Below are 17755 nucleotides of genomic sequence, written 5' to 3'. Positions count from 1 at the left end.
ATAATATATGTTATGAAGAAAAATCAGATTGAGGATTTTTAAAAGAGGTTGAAGGTGAAGTGAGATAAGGTGGGATCAAGAAAGGCCTGTTTCAGGAAATTAATCTCAGGCCTGAAAGAGGAGAAGGTGACAAGAGATTTCCAGGCAACCAGAAGAACACATGACAAGGCCTTCTAACAGGAGAATGTTCTGCGTGTATGAGTAATAGAAGTCCATGGTGGCCGGAGCATAGTAAGTGAGCGATGCATGACGTGAGGTTATACACCCATTTAGAGTTAGGGGGTCCGAATATGGGGTGTGAGCTTTCTTGCACAAGTATTGGGAAGCTTCTGCAAGATTTTTCTAGGGCAATGACCTGATGTTATTCCTTTCCTGTTTTCTTTTTCTTTTTCTTTTTTTGGTGATTACTCTCTTTGCTTTCTAGAGAACAGATGGTAGAAGGGGGAAGTGGAAATATGCAGACACATTAGGGATCCATCAAAATATTGAACTGAACTGATGGGTTTGGCCGTGGTTTGACCTAGAGTGGTTATTATAGAGAATGAGCAGAATGGATGCATTAGAGAGATTTCTCAAGTTTGATATGGTTGAGCTACAGATTGGATACAGGTAGGAAGATGGTAAAGGAAGGGATGACATCAGGTATACTTCGAGTTTGGTGTTGACAAGCAGGGTGCATGGTAGAGCCGTTTATGAGAAGGCTTCAGGAGAAAAAGGAGACTTGGAAACTATTCAGAAAGGTCAGAGACTGTGTTCTGAATCTCATGGTAGAAACAGGAAGGATTCTATTGTATACAGTAACAGGAAGAAGAATGCAAATGCAACTTTTTTGACCAGCTTTACAGAGTTCAGCCAAACAAGCCATACCTAGTTCAACCTCATGTTAGAGATGAGCAAACTGAACTTCAGAACCTGTAAACAACCTGTCAGAATCAAAAACGAGCCAGAAGAATATTTCGCCCATTACATGATACTTTGTTTATTTAAATAGTTATAATTATTTTAGATATTTTACTTTCTTGATTTTATTATTAAGCACAAATAACATTGTACTTAAAGTTTATCTCTATTTTTCACTTTTCTTATTTTATCATAATTTCAGGTAAAAATCAATCAAAAAATTATATCGAAATTGAAATACTGAATTTTATACTAAAGACAAGACATCCAAATGAAAATGAAATTTTCCAGGTGAAAATTTCCAAATCATAAATATGTAGGGACAAAAAACTTTATTTATAAAGAAAAAGATAATTCTAATTAATTGATGATTCAAAGGTTTACAACTTTAAAAGTAAATATTATCTTTGAAGTAAAGTCCATTTAAATTATTTATGCAGCCAAAGTTTTAGTAATTGTATATGTATATCATGTAAGCTTTTTTGAGAAAAATGGAATTGGAAATGTTAGAGTATTATGCGGAAAAATTCACCTAAAGGAAAAAATTATCTCCTCATGAAGGATTACTTTAGCCACTTTGACAGGTGTAGGTAAAAGAACACTAAATGCACATCAATATGATTAGGAGATGCGCGCTTAGAAATACGTTATCATTGAAAAGAGAATTGTATTATCAGGTTTGCAGGGGCCCTTCTTATCCTTCATATTTATGTAACTTTGTCATGTATAGAAAGATTATGGGAATTTTAAAAATAGCTGATAGTTAAGAAACATCACCATAACACTGTGCTGAATGCATAATAAAACATTTCCCTTCTCTCTAAAAGCCTTTTAAAATTATGTACCATAATCAGTATGGCCAGCAGAGGGTCATTTCCATGTTCAAGTTCCTCTGTTTCTCGAGGGTGAGATTCCTTCTATAGTCTTCTGAGGGTGACACTGTAGTGTTTTCTTAGCCTGATTATTTTTACGTATTTTTTCCGATCCTTTCCTTTGTATATTTACATTTTACATATTGAAAGTTATTTTTTCAAATATTTTATATGCAAGTTTACAAAGTACAACGACTGTACATTAAAATAACTTATTTATGCCATATGGAAGTTTAAATATAATTTTACAATATCTAATATTGATTGTTTAGTTTCTAATCATTGATACTTGACATGATTTTTCCCAGCATACCTCAAAATATTCTTCAAAAGCCTGCGAATTAATTCCTGTAACACTTCTGAGGTGTATTAATAAGCTAGAGATGTAAAGAAGATTTGCAGAGAAAATTAGGTTCCCAAATTAGAAATTTTGTCCCACTATCGACTAGAAACCTCTTGAAATGATCAAAAACTATAATAATGCATGTCATAGAGGAAAACCAATAAGCCTGCTGCAGCATGACTACCTCTGTGACCTCAGACAAGTTACATGTGGGTCCCTACTTCTGTGACCTCAGACAAGTTACGTGTGGGTCCGCACTTATTTTCTTCATTTCTAATAAATATTTGACAAATCTCATTTTCAAAAGTCTTTTAAGGCCTTTCCACCTTTTTTTTTTGAGATGGAGTTTTGCTCTCATTGCCCAGGCTGCAGTGCAATGTCATGGTCTCGGCTCACACAACCTCCGACTCCCGGGTTCCTGTGATTCTCCTGCCTCCACCTTCTGAGTAGCTGGGATTACAGGCGCGCAACACAACGCCCAGCTAATTTTTTGTATTTTTAGTAGAGACGGGGTTTCACCATGTTGGTCAGGCTGGTCTTGAACTCCCAACCTCAGGTGATCTGCACGCCTCGGCCTCCCAAAGTGCTGGGATTACAGGCATGAGCAACCGCGGCCTGTGAGGGCTTTCTACTTTTAAGATTTCAGGACGTATAGCCTGGGAGGCAAATGGTAGTATATATATATATATACACACACACACACACACACACACACACACACACTGTATATATATACATATATACGGTATATTATACTATATATACATATATACTGAATATTATACTCTATATATACATATCTACTGTATATTATACTGTATATATATATACACATACACACATACATGAGACAGAGAGAAGAGATAGACAATTTCATGTGAAAATATAAACTGTTAACATAAAATTTTGCTTCTCTGAGGAATATTTAGCACTGTTCTCAATCTTCTCTGCAGAATTTAAGCATTTTTCTCAGAACTCACCAGATAGAATGAGGGAGGGGCCATATGATAGGAGCCAGAGATGAAGGGAGAACAATAGAGAGGGTGCTTTGGGAAAAATAGTACAGTAAGGCTAGGGAATACTTCTCTCCAACAAAAAGACCAAGGTCACAGCTATATCTCTTCAGAAGCCAAACTTTCTTTTAAAATGTCAATTTCCATCTATTTCTTGCTTCACAGACATTCCATTCATTGCTGGATTTCAAATAAAGCCTTTCCATGTGCAACCTTTCTATAGAAAAAGAGAAATATGGGGGACAGTACAGTCTAAGAAGTGATTAAGAATATCTAGTGGACTTTCCCAGACTGTAAATCTTTACATATATCTGAGCCTAATGAGGTGATTTATTGTGCTATAATGCACAGTGAACTATACAGATGCTTCTTTTTGATCATGCTGCAGAATGGAACTAAATACTAAATACCAAATAGCACTCCCATGATTCTTAGAGATGTCATTCATATGGCATATTTATGCTTTTTTATATAGCAATTCTTATTCTTAGCTCTTAGGCAATTACGGAATCTTTTTTGTCATTTTAATAATCATGCTCCATTTGAGTTATGCAAGGTAGAAATTCTAAGTAGAAAACCTTGTTTTTATTGAACGTTTTTAGTAAACATTTTGGAAAAAGTCTGTTTTTTGATGCTACTTCTGCACGCTTTCTCTACATGATATTACTTGATATTGTCCTAATTAACCATAGTACACCATATTCTGAAAATATTAGAGAGGGTTAAAAATCAGTCATGTATAAGTAAAGTTAATGAAATAGAAAGGAAACCACATTTAGGAAATGGAAGGCAGAAGCAAATGTATTAACCGTGAGTTAGAAACGGTTTAGTCTTTGGAATGAAGCAGCAAGAGTTTAAAAATCTTGTTTGTGATTCACTAGCTTTGTGACCTTGGAGAATTACTTCAGATTTCTGAGTATCAGTTTAGTAGGTGATATCAATTGCAACTTCGCAGAATTATCACAAGTATTAAATAAAGGACTTAGTATCTGGGAGAGCATAGAAAATTACTAATAGTTACATTTTTGTTAATATTACCGTTATTATTATCATACGTATAGTATTTTCTTTCACTGACAATGCATTTAGGACATAAGGAGAACTATAGAACAGTGCTTCTCCAACTTAAATGCAGAGGATGAATCACCTGGAGTTTTGTCAAAATGCGAATTCTGACTCAGTAGTCCTGCAAACTAAGGAACTCTTGGTAATGCTGGTGCTGCTAGTTCACCAACAGACCACACGTTTTGCAACAGCTATATAGAATGTCCTGTTTCTTTTTTTAATCACAAAACATGGCAAGCTCTAAAATAAAGCAGAATAACAGATTTAAATGTTAATACTCATGTCCTCAATTTATAATTTCTCCCTCCCTAACAATGGTATAATTCTGATTAAAAATTAGCAAAGAAAAAAATGGAAATTAATCTTCCTATGTTTATTCTTTTAACAAATTCTGGGTGATTACTACTGGGTTACTTGCTGTAGGAAATAGAAAAATTGCTTTGACATAGATCCTCAAGAATCTGTCCCACTACAAGCTTATTTTTGTAGGAAGCTAAAAGATTTATATAAATAACCGTAATTAAAGAGACAAATGAAGAAGTGCAATGAAAGACGTAGGGAAAGTGCTAGAGGAGTTCGGGGTGGAGGAAAATTATCCTAAAATAATATCTATGCGTAACATTATGCTATCTTCCCTAACCAGCACTTGACCAGATTGTCACAGTGAACTTTGGTCCTTTCTTATATCTTAGTTTTGGTTCCCACATCCTTCTGTTTGGGGAAGTTCTTGTTTTCCTCATGTAATGACAACAACACTTAAACAATGTATACTAGATAAAAGGAACTATATTGCTTGCTTTATTTACATAGTTAATTTAATTTGCACAATGAACTATGAAGTAATCAGCATTACTTCCTTCATTTTACATATGAGAAAATGGAGAATCAGCGACATTGAATCATCTCAAGTTTCTAAAATATCCACTCTCACCAGGCTGTTTACCCTGTTTTTGTCTGTATGCTGCTATAACAAAATGCCACAGATTGAGTAATTCATAAAAAACAGAAATGTATTTCTCACAGTTCTGGGGCTGAGAAGTCCGAAATCAAGGCAGCGGAGATTTGGCAGTTGGTCCCGAGGTGGCACCTTCTTGCTTCGTCTTCACGTGACAAAAGTGGGCAAAAACGGACAATGTAACGACATGGCAGAAGAGACTGAGGAGCCCGGCATTCCTCTAAAGCATCTTTTACGAGGACGTTTATCTCATTCATGAGGGTGGATCCTTCTTCACTTAATCACTTAACCAAAAGCCCCATCTCTTGATGTCATTGTCCTGGGATTTTAGTTTCAACATACAAACTTTGGATGGGCACATATGTTCAAATCATAGCACCCTCCAAATTATAATGCCTCTCTCATGCCTGTTCTCCTTGAAGTACCCTCTGGTTTTGCTCTCTTCATTCTTGCCATCACAGTTAACCCTTCAGTTCCATTTCTTTAAGTAATCTCTAAATTTGTAAGATGGTTCCATCTTTTTTTTTTGTATATGGCAGTCTCTCAAACATATTTGTCATATGAACTAAGCAGGTAAATATGTAAATGCCTGCTAAATTTTAGTGAATGATATAATGGCCTAAAGATGTATCTACCCTTCAGCCAAATATATTTACTTTTAGTAGCAAACTCCTGTCATATACAAAGTCACGACTCTAGGGGTAAACATTTTAGCCTGTGGGTAAGATGTAAAGCAGTGGTATGTTATAGTGACAACTCACTGTCATAGCACTGGGACATGCTCCTCTATCTGCTACAAATTGAATCAACAAAATATATATGATTTTGTGAGATTTAAATGTATGCTCCTGTTAGTAAAATAAAAGTATGGGAAAACTTTACGGAGTAGATTTAATAGAAATGTTTTCCTGAGTTATCTGCCTTCTTTATTTTTATGTTATGCTTTAAGTCTATGGTCAATGTATAGAGCTATGATTGATGTGCTTTTCCAATTCTGTTCAGATCAGACAGGTTAATTTTCTTCTTTTAAATCTTCTTGAATTTTGTCTAACACTTTTTGTTCCAATTTCTTACTAGATTATACTCTCTTCCCTAACTGCTTCATGATTACTTATACACAAACGATATTATGATATTTACACATTGAATTCATTTTAGGTGATGATTTTGGTCATAAACATGAGCAGGTTGTGAACTGTTTCAGCCATCCCAGGGCATGGCTGTCAGTCCCTTGTCTAATGTTTCAAAAAAATCTTGAATTTGTGATGATGCTGTGATGGTCCCTCAGATATTCTTACACACATCTTTGCCCCTTGTTCCCTCTAACTTTCCTCTTCTGATAAAAAAGCAAACACTGCCAAGCTCAAATGGAATTACATTTGGATGCAAGTGTCACTATGCGATGGTTGCCAATAAAAGTACACAAGGAATTTTATTATGGTGAATTAAAGGCAAACAGACTTCAGAGAAATGAGCACGAACATGAAAATGGCGCATGGTACGCGGATCTCACTGGAAAGTCATTCGGTACACAATGTTTTCACTAGAAAAATCCATTAGCTTTAGCTAGAAATTGAAATTACTTTGTAGGAAATCAGAATAAAATATGTGAAAACATTATATTCTGTGCAAGATTAATACCACGCATGGTGTTGAAAGGTTTGTGGTCTTGCTTTGACTATGATAAAAGGTCAGAAACCACAAAGATGCATATGTGTTGTCGTTTGCACAGTTACTAATTTTTCTCATTATTTCCATAATGCGATGTGCTGTTTCAACAGAGAAACCCTCTGGAGAGTGGCTTGCACTGTTTTCAGGCAGCTCTTTTGCTTTCATGTTTTGGCCTTGGCCAGGGAATTCAGACAGACTTTTCATTTATTCTCGACAAGAATGTATTCATTTATTGTTTTAAATAATAATAAATAGATTTTAAAATTACTGTACATTACTGCACTTTAAACTCCATGAGGTCAAGGACTCTAAAGTCTGGACATCATTGTATACCCTACATCTTGCACAAGGTTTAGAAAAAATGGCATGGACACCTATTATTTGAATCAATAAATGAATACATAAAAGAATTCCAAACTCTAGTCCAAGGTTTTAGATTAATAATGTATTAAAATGCGTAAAATTTATAGACAAAACTATTCTTATTTAGAAGTTTATTCTTTAGTTGGAGAGATAAAATATATGCACATAAAAGCTTAAGGAAAAATAATAAGGGTTTTGAAGTACTTACTATGTGAAAAATTTAGCATAAAACTTACATCCATTTATTTAACACATTTTATACGTTGCATTATTTATATATAGTGCTGATTGGTAGAATTCATATGTGAACGGAACTATAAAAATTTTGAGGATAAGCACTAGAAACACAGAATAAATAGAGTGTTAACATGCAAAACACAGAAATACTTAAATTGACTAGGTGAAAGAAAAGATTTCTGGTTCCATGTACACTGATTATTGAGGGATGAGTATGACATTATTATGCCAGAATCAATAAATATTTTAAATAGGGAGAAAACTATAATTATATATCTTTGTGTTCAACAGGAGTAGCAGTACTGATAAAGTAGAAGTTTGTTATACCTTTTTATAGTCTTTTAAAGTTGTTTATAAATAAAATCTACTCTTAATTAATGGTTGATGTTCATTTAAGTGTTTTAAAATTTTTGACCTCTGAATTGCCTTGTACATATGGAGAAATAAAGCTTGCCTAGCATAATTTCTTGAGTGGAGAATGAATGATCTGGATAGATTTGTTGACAATAAATATGTCTGTACTTATTTTATTAATTCTTTAATCTTCATGAAGAAAAATATAAAAGTCATATTCTAGTATTTTATACCATGGAAAAAATGTCTTATCCTTTTCCTAAGGAAAAATACATCATGACACAAAAGTAAAGTTAATTAAATTACTTACTTTATTAATTAACTGTCTATTATTTCTATGGGTTGAAGTAAATTTGATACTCAATGCTATTTAATCTAATTCTAAAAGCTTGAATGAGTAATGATTTTTTCATGTAAGGTTGAAATAAATTATCATTGATATTCAGATTTAATATTAATTAGCTATTGCATATTCTTAATGGGAAATAAGTGTTTAAAAAGCCCTTTTTGGTTGCAAAAAGACCACGGCCATTGTAGACTTCTTAGAATACATCACATCTGGCCTCTTTTCTAGAGTGGGGAATTCAACTCATAAGTGGCTGGACATTGATTTTGAACATTTTGAACATTATTTGCCTGTCTTCACTCATACTGGTTGCTGTTCTTTTATAAGTAATCACCATGTTTAGCATGCACTTGAACTATTGTTACTTAGGGTGCTTGACTATTTACAAGTCTCACTAGGATTCTAGGTATTCATTAGTCTCATGGTGTGTATTTGCTGATGGTCCTATTATCTTTGTTGGTTCAGTTACACAGTACCATCCAAGATGCTGCAACACATTATACACAGGGTATGGGTTGTGGGAGCTACAGATTTCAGTTATTATTTAGGCTCAGAAACTTTGAATCTCTGCAAGGTTGGACATGTTCCTTAGTCTTGTTTTAAGACCGTCTTGTTTTAAAAGTTAAACCCAAATTCTTAAAATATAGAATAGGGGTGCTAATAGTGCTCACAGAATTGTAGTAAAGATCAGCTGGGAAAAAAGAGCCTATTAAACAGAGCCTGGTATTTAATAAGTATCAGCTGCCTTCAATTAGGAATCTGTGTTGTCATGATTAGAAGATTGCTGGTTTATTTTACAGATCTGTAAGTATAGCCAAAATATGTCAAAATAACAACCAGGAAGAATCATATACCGTCCCTTGAACATTTCATCCCTAGAATCTAGCCAGATTAGCATCTCTATACTGACAATACTGTTAACACAGATTGTGCTCAAACCCCTCATTGACTTTTCAGCACCTGTAAATTACTGGAGATTTAGGAAGAAGTCTGGGGTTATGGCTTAGTTAAGCTGAGTGGCCAGAAAGTGTGAGATGCTGGATGCCTCCTCCAGTTCATTTCTCCAGCGGCCGCACCAGGCGTATCCATAGCTCCGCTCCCTGGAGCTCGTCTCCGGCGTGGGGCGTGTGCGCACCCCAGGCCGGGCGGAGCCTGCAGCCTGCTCATTAGCATCGCGGGCAGCTCCTGCGCCCGCAGGAGGGAGGCGGAAGCACAGCCCTGCGCCGCCAGCAGGAGGAGGGAGTGCGGCGGCTGCAGGCAGGGGAGGGGGGAAAGAACGGAGGGACGGTTCCCGGACAGAGCGGGAGGAATCGGGGAGCGGCCGGTCCGGGGGGAGCTGCTCCGCTGCGCTGCGGTCGTTATTCACAGGACGCGGCGGCGCTTCCCGGGGCCGCTTCCCGGTCCCCTGGGTGGAGGCTGCCGTCTAAACCTGACTCCAGGTGAGTTCCCCAAAGGGGTGAAGCGAGGGGTCTCGAACCAGAGACGTGGAACTGGCGAGGCTGCTCGGCTCCCCAGGCGCTGCTGCCTTGACATTTCCCGATTCACGGGAGGTTTTGGGGGCGGCTGCACAGGCTGGAGGGGCGGATGGGCGGTTGCGATCCTCAGCCGGCGTGGGGGCGTTCGGGAGGAATTAGCTTCAGTGAACTGGGTTTTAGGAGATGTCCCCAAGGCACGCGCTATGTATGCGTTCTAGACGAGTTTTGAGACAGAAATTTGGCTTCCCGGATGCCCGTTTTGGCCTTCTGTCCTTCCTTTTGCTTGCCTCATGCCCAATTTTCGAAGCCGAGGAAAGGACTGGAAGGGCGTGGAAGTAGGAGGTCTGGGCACAGAATGCGGCAGGGCAGCCCTGGTCTCCAAGTTTGGGGGTGGGGGGTGGGACTCTTTTCCTTTCAGCCTAATTTACCAGGGGAAAACCCGCAGAGCAACTTGAGGTGCCTTTGCTCCGCACCCTCCATAAGTTTATTAGAGGGAACTTCAGGCTCGCTAGACAGCCTGTGACAGGTGACGGCAGTTTAGCTTAAAAGCCATGTTGGTTCACTTCGTCTCCTCTTTATCCTTTGTTGCAAAATTGATACCTTTTTGGATTTCTTTAACAGCACAAAGTTTAAGTGGCCGGCTGACAGGAAATATTTCTTTTGAAAATGCTACGAGAAAAGTGATGAGTTAACGTTGAGAGAAAGGCAACTTTATTTTCTTGGAAGAACTTTGGGGAAAGAGATTGATAGAGAAATTCTGGGCATGAAATTATGGACATTTCCCACAGAACTTCCTTCATTTATTTATTTTTTTACGTTTCCTTCATTTTTTTAATCGTGTGTGTGTGTGTGTGTGTATCAGAGAGACAAAATTCCTTGGAGGTATTAGGACTTTATTTGGTTTAGAAGTTTCTTTCTTACTAATAGCACTAATTCGTGATCATCATGATTATAAGAATTTACTAAGTGTTTTGCTTTTAGGTGTTTTGGGTCTGTTTTTTTAAAAAATTCAATACTTACTTTGTGGGCCTTGCTGAATACCTGTCAATAAAATCGGTGGGCATACAGTTAGTCACATGACCCCTGTGGATTTAATAGCAGGTAAGTATACAAATGATAAGTTTAGGAAATAAATGTCAGAATCAACATTTAGCTGTGAAATTGAAATATCTTTCAAATATTTACCAAATTCTCTTTTAGGATCCAATGTCATTTTATGGTCAAGAGAGCTTAAAGGTTTCTCAGATTGAGATATATGTATCTACTTTGTTAATCCAAATGTAATGTTTTATTTTGTTCTTTCTTTAATGACTGTTTGAATTCAACAAATAAAACTTGCATATTTAATGTAAGGTTCTTTCACATATATTACTTCTCCAATTTTTAATATAAATTTAAGGAGAAAAGCAATATTAATTCCATTTTGTAGATGAAGAGACTGTGTCACAGAAGTATTACTTTACCTAGATTTCTGTAATTATTATGTTATAAACTTAGAAATTACATATTATTCTGGAACATATAAAATATATGAATGTTATAAACCATAAGAATTCAGACCTATGCTATTTAACTTCAAGTTTAGTTCTTTACCCAAAGAATTGCATGACTACATTGAGACTACTGAAGTAATTATATATGAACATGCTATATGAAAAAATACTTAAAACATTTCTTATTTTTCTGGTTTCTCTTTGATATAAAATATACTATAATTTTATGGAGTTATATTCCATATTTAGATGCTCCTAACTTCCAAATAACACCTAAACTCCTAAAAACTAACCTGTGTCCTTCTTAATAGAAGTGGCTTGACCGGGAGACTCAATTTTTACTAAGAATATTCTTGGGATAATTTATGTCTTATAATCAAGATAAAGACAGGCCACATTTAGTTGTATTTTTAAACCACTTAGTGTGAACTTGCAACGCAGACATAACTTGCTTTCAGGCTACACTGCCAGCTTTGCAGTGAATAGTCTTTAAGATTCCGTGGAAACATTGGCAGATATTGCTAATGTCTATCTGATGTAGGATTTATGAGAAAAGGAGAGGTAGAAACTGAATGCTCTTATATTTCATATGTGACCACATTCATAAAACTTTATTGATAAGTACTTTGTTGTCTGACATGGGCTGATACAAATAGGCTTCTTCAAGAGTTGAGGAAGAAAACAAAATCCCTATAATACAGCCTTTTTCCTCCTTTTCTTTCTTAAGCGGTAATAGTTGATCCTAGCTTTTGTGTGTCTATGCATGCTCAATACAGTTAGGGGTATAAGGAGAAGTTAAGCAAGAATATTGAATGCTAGCTAGGAAACTTTTTGGAGTCTCAAATACTTTGGAACGATTTTTCACATTATATACATAAAATTCCTAGTTACATTTGGGAACTAAGTATATTATACACAACTTTGCATCTGATTACAGGATTCCCTGTACATTTATAGCTCAGGTATTCTGGAAAGAGTCAAGATAATTAGTTTTATGGCTCTTGCCCGTGTGACCTGTTTCTTTCTGGTCCTGATATTAAAAGGATGACTTAAATTTTCTGGAATGTCAAAATTTTCTCTTCCCTTGGATCCTACAAAATACTTCAAGCAGTGTATGTGTGATACTCGTTGTCATTCCAGCCTTTCCAATCCTCCTGAGAATGCTAAACAATGCCCTATATTTCTTCCTTTGTAATTCTTTCAGACAGAGGGTTAGCTGAGTTAGGAAGAAAGGAGAGAGGGAGAGAAGAAGAGAGATGACATTTTATCCCTCAGGAAAGAACAAGACCAATTGTATTCCTAATTTAGAAATATTATTCTACAAACATTCCTGAACAAGAGGGCTTTGCATATACATTAAAGCAGAATACCTAGTCAACTTCTAGTTGTGCCATGTAGTGAGATGGAAGTAAGATGAGCAAGCCGAGATCATTTTTGTTGGAGAACTGAGACCACATGAAATAGGTAACAGAGTTACCCCAACTGGGGGGCAAGAGGACTTGAAAGTTTCCTCCATAAATTTGCAGTTAGTACAGGGCTGCTCCAGTGATCAGAGTCATGAATGCCCTAGAGTGTCTGTATAACCCTGTACACAGGCTGAGACAGCTCTAATGGCCCAGAAAAGTCCCTGGACAGAATCACTGCACCCTTGGACATTGTCCGACCGCATGTATGAGAATAGTGAGTGCTGAGGAGTTGTGGGTAGCTCGGTACAACTCTTGCTAAAGGAGTGTCATCAACATTCATTGCTGAAAGTGAATTTTTTCATTCACATATGTGATGCCTATTAGGTCATGCTTTCTTGGATACAAATTTGTACAAGATATGAATTAATTTTTGAACATCCTTTCTTAAAAGTACCATGTTCATATAGTTGCTCATTTTAATATGAGTAGTTCAGATGGGACATAATACAGTAAGGAGACGATTGAACATCCTAAGATCTAGTGTATATACCTTTGTTCATGATGAGATTCATCCCCTGTCCCCCTTTGTAGTGACACTGATGGCATAAGGGAGTATTAGATGAAATTTAATGCAGAAAACAATGGGATATATGAATAGTAGATATGGTTGACAACCACCATTTTCACTGAAGTTGTTTCAAAGCAAAGAAATTTGGGATAAATTCATTTTATTTGCTCCTGAAGGGTAATTAGGAATAAGTAGGAATTGTGAAGAGGCTGTAGTGTTGACATTAAGAGAAGTTTTTGATTCTTAAAATAGGATATATTACACAAGAGTGAACAAACGGAAGATACTGAACAAACATTCTGTCATAAGTAAGTGATGGATTATTCGGACTTGTTGAACTATGTTTTTAAATGTATTATTTAAATATTTAAATATTATTAAAACCTTAAATAATATTTAAATATTATAAAAGTTATAGAAAATTATGTTTTCAATACAAATATACACTTATAAGCTATATTGTAGATATGGGAGTAAACAATGCAATTTTTTTTAACTGAGTGAAAAATTTAGTTTTTTAAAATTCCAAATGGAGCTAACAGCTTAGTGTGATACATACTTTGAATTTCAAAATTTGTAACCAAATAGGACAAATGTGTTGAACTCTACTTTTCTTGAAGAACCGTGATAAGAATGAGCGGTGAAAAAATTACAGCATACTTACCAGGGATCAAATACTTGCTTAGGGTTAATAAGAAAAATCTCAGCAAACGCTAGAAATGAGGTACACGATCTATCACAGACCCATGATTAAAGTGGTATCTTGTTAGGTATATGAGCTTGAAAAGAAACGGCATAGCTTCACTTTACCTCAGTTGCTTCTTTTGTTAAACGGGGAGACTAAGAGTGTGGTAACTCAAAATCCTTTGTTAATGATTTGCTTCTTAGAACAGTGCCAGGTCCAATTAGGATTAGATTGCTATTTTTATTATTGATATTTGCCCTAGTTTTGCCTTTTATTGACTGTGTGAAATTGGTGAAGATCCCATTCTGAAGCTTTGTTTCTTACCTACAAGCTGGGAATAGAATACCTGCTATGAAGAGTGGTTGTTAGTACATTAGAAAGGCTGGATATTTGTTTATATAAGGGGCTCAGCGCATGGTAGAAATTTGATAGCATTTTTTTCTTGCCCTCCCATGTATTACTGTGGAGACATCCCACATATTATGTCCAAGTTTTTATTTTCCCCTCAAATGCAATGTCAAGCACAAAACATTCCCATCTCCCAATTCTCTTCTGATGTTCTACAACCATTAAAGTATAGAAAACTAGAATGAGTGTTTTTATAACTTTTGCTGTACTTAAGCATGTGGAGAGAAGAGCGCTAGATCACAGGACACACTTTGATAGGAAAAGGGAAATATTTACACCGCAAACGACTTTCTCCTCATGCTTAACAGTTTCATGCTGTCATTCTGTCAGCACCAAGTGAGATTTTTCTCTTTAAATAGTTTTCTATTTGTGGTATGATAATTCATGTATGGACTTCATGTAATTAACATAAATATAATGGATGGTTGAGAAGTGGTTTATTTTTACCAAGAGGAAAAAATTTGCACACGATTTTTTAAAATATTGCTTTGAAAATATTTAAAATTAATTTTGATTCAGTTGGTGGAAGATAGCGTCACAAACTCACTGCTAGTGGTATTCTTGAGAAGTAATGTTTGAATTTTCTAGGTATTGTCCCCAGACTGGCTTAAAAGAATTTAATTTTAGATGTAAATTTTCTGCTTAACATGGAAGATTTTTCCCTGAAAATATTAGCTTCATCAGATACACAGTTGCTTAGGGGTAGCTGCATGGAATTATGGGAAGGGTGAAATAGAAAAAAATTTTCATGTCTAAGTTATACATACTGGTGTAATCATATTGATTGGATGATAATGATAATTACAGCAATAATGTGATTGAAAGGGTAAGCAAGTAACATATACTACAGTTACTAATATAATCCTGTGATTGAGTTTACCACTTCGTTTCTCTTTTCTGGAATCCCTTAAGTTTGTCACTATTGCACTTTATTTCCTTTGCTTATTGTAGTGGTGTATTAGTTGTATTACTGCTGCTATAACAAATTACCACACATTTACATAACTTAACACATATTTCTTGTCTTGCAGTTTCAAAGGTCAGAAGTCCAAAATCACTTTAATTAGGCTAAGTCAATGTGTCTGCAGTGTGGGTTCCTTCTCGAGGTGCTGAGGGGAGAATCCATTCTCTTGCATTTTCTGCTTCTGGTGGCACCTGTCTTCATTGTCTTTTCCCCATTCCTCCATTTTCAAGGTGCGTTGCTTTTATTTCTGTTTCTGTCTCCGCGCTGTCTCCTCCTTTAACTTTGAGTCCTTCTCTCCACTTCATCTAAGGACTCCTGTGATTACTTTGGACTCACATGGATGATCTGGGATAATCACCTTGTCTCCAGATCCTTAAATGAATCGTATCTACAAGTCCTTTGGCTGTGTAAGGCAGCACATTCCCAGGGCCTGGAGATTAGGTGAAGAACATCTTTTGGGACTATTATGCAGCCTATCACAAGTGGTAATAACACTTTTATGCCTTGAGACCCTGAAATTAATGTACTTGCTTACGCATGGAAAAACAATGTATCTGTGGGGGTAACAGTTTATTTTTGAACCATTAGAAGGTATTGATGGGGAAGTTTTCATCTGACAACAGGTACTGATAAATTAAATACCCTTAGATTTGTCAAAACTAGCTTTAGTAAAATATAAGTAAAAGTATTTGCACTGCTAGGGTCAAAAATATTAATTAAACCCATTATTTATCAAGGCCAAGTCCTGGATTAGTTAGGTTTAAATTAACATAGAACATTATCTTCCATAGTGCTTAATTGTGAAGCTTAGTTCTTGTTGACAAAAGCTCATCCATATAAGAAAGCATCGAAAGGTTGGTGTTTTTTTAACCTTTGCAGAATATAAATTTTCAAAGGGATGTTAGACAGTAGTTCCATCATAATTGATGCAGTTCACAAACATTCATTGTGAATATTTTATCTCATGAGTTATATCTATGACACTAATCATAGACTTCTAGAAGAAATTTAGCAATGGTCATGTCAGCCTTTCAAATCTTTCTGTAACCTAGAAGAGGATCATTGCATAAGATAGATTCATTTTCCCCTTTATTCCATTGTTGCCAGAGAGAACTTGAAATGCCCTGTTCAAATTAATTTAATGCAAATGAATTCTTGCTGCCTCACAAGTAGTTTGTCCTTCATTTTTCTTAAAATTATATTGAAAATGGATGTGACATGCTTTACTGGTTGTTGTGCAGGAAGCATTGTCCTTCCTGAAAGCTCCCTCATTTGTCAAAATGAAGCCATTAAGAGTAAAGTAAATTATATTATCTGATCATAGTATCACAATTGACCTTAAAACAATAAATTTTATAATCAGTGCAAATTGCTGAATAGTGTTTGCTGTTGTAGAAATTTCAAAGGAAACCCTGGTTGAGATACAAAGCTGCTATAATCATTTTTAAAATCTTTGTTTTTCTTTTACTTTGGAACAGTAGTGCAGTAAGTACTTTTGCCTTATTGTTCTCTCTGCCTTCCAGAAACCCTCATTCAAATATTCTAAGTTTTTAAGTCTTTTTCATTTCTTTTAATATTGTAACATTTAACAATGTCAAAGAAAGTATAGTTTTTCTGGAAATCAAGCTAAAAATAAAGAGAAGCCGATGTAAATGAACATCAAATTAACAAGATTGATTAGGAAAAGTAATTTTTGAAAAGGGCCCAAAATCCCTTTGCACATAAATGCAAAAGAATTTAGTGAAAGAAGGTGAAACTGGAGTAAAGAACTCTACGGATGCGTAACTAACTCTTAATGAGAATGAGTAACGTACATGCATATCTTTAGCTCCCAGTTTCAGAGATACAGTAGTTGTACAACAAATGGTCCTTTCCTGCTGTTAAGGAAGCCTCTCCTCCTCCAGCCATGCCATTCCTCAGAGCAAGCTCTTCCACTGAGTTTTCAGCAACCATAAGTAAGAAGGATGGTACGATAGGCTGCGTGTACATATGGCCCTCATTAGCAGGCCAACTGTTCCTTTTGCCCACCCACATCACTGGGGACACATGGCGTTACTTTGACTGTTGAAACAAGTGTGTGTGGACATATCTTGGTATGAGTAAAAGACTGTTGATTGTCTTTCTCTTGTCGCTCGTGCAACCGTCTCCTTGTGGAGATCATATTATCCATAACACTAGATTTGAGGATGATAAATGACGTTGTTATTATTAACTGAATTTGCCTCTCTAGTTTGATCACAAAACCAGCGAATGTTTGCTTATGGAACATGTAAAGCTTATAGAAGATGGAAAGCTTACAGAAAGAAATGATGGCTTTTCTAAGCATAAGAGTCAGGTCTTTTTCAATCAAAAACTAACTCATTCAAAAATTCAAGAGTTATGTAAAACCAGAACAGCAGAGGTTTCAGAAATGCTATTGAGATCATTTATTATAAAATAGCCATTAATGAAATGTAATAGTGAGTCTGTTGTTGTGACTATGTGGAGAAATGAATGAGAAAATATAAGATAGGCTGGAATGAAGAGAGTCATCTGATCCCAGCATAATTCATTTTATATAGTTCACAGTATTGTAACTTTAAAAAAATTATGAATTTTTTCAATACTGTGAATTCTGAATTTGCAATATGAGGCTTT

At 35.8% G+C, this 17755-nt stretch overlaps 1 long non-coding RNA gene across 1 annotated transcript in view; it reads left to right on the top strand.

The window, feature by feature from the left end:
• Nucleotides 1–9301: 9301 nt before the first annotated feature.
• Nucleotides 9302–17755, top strand: part of LOC134735910 (uncharacterized) — a 447277-nt gene continuing 438823 nt past the window's right edge. The window contains exon 1 of the long non-coding RNA XR_010119505.1: nt 9302–9558. This is a non-coding gene — a long non-coding RNA (uncharacterized lncRNA). The remainder of the gene's footprint in view (nt 9559–17755) is intronic.

The sequence above is a fragment of the Symphalangus syndactylus genome, chromosome 24 (genome assembly GCF_028878055.3).
Source record: "Symphalangus syndactylus isolate Jambi chromosome 24, NHGRI_mSymSyn1-v2.1_pri, whole genome shotgun sequence".
Taxonomy (NCBI): Eukaryota; Metazoa; Chordata; class Mammalia; order Primates; family Hylobatidae; genus Symphalangus; species Symphalangus syndactylus.
This window is presented reverse-complemented; position numbering and strand designations above follow the sequence as displayed.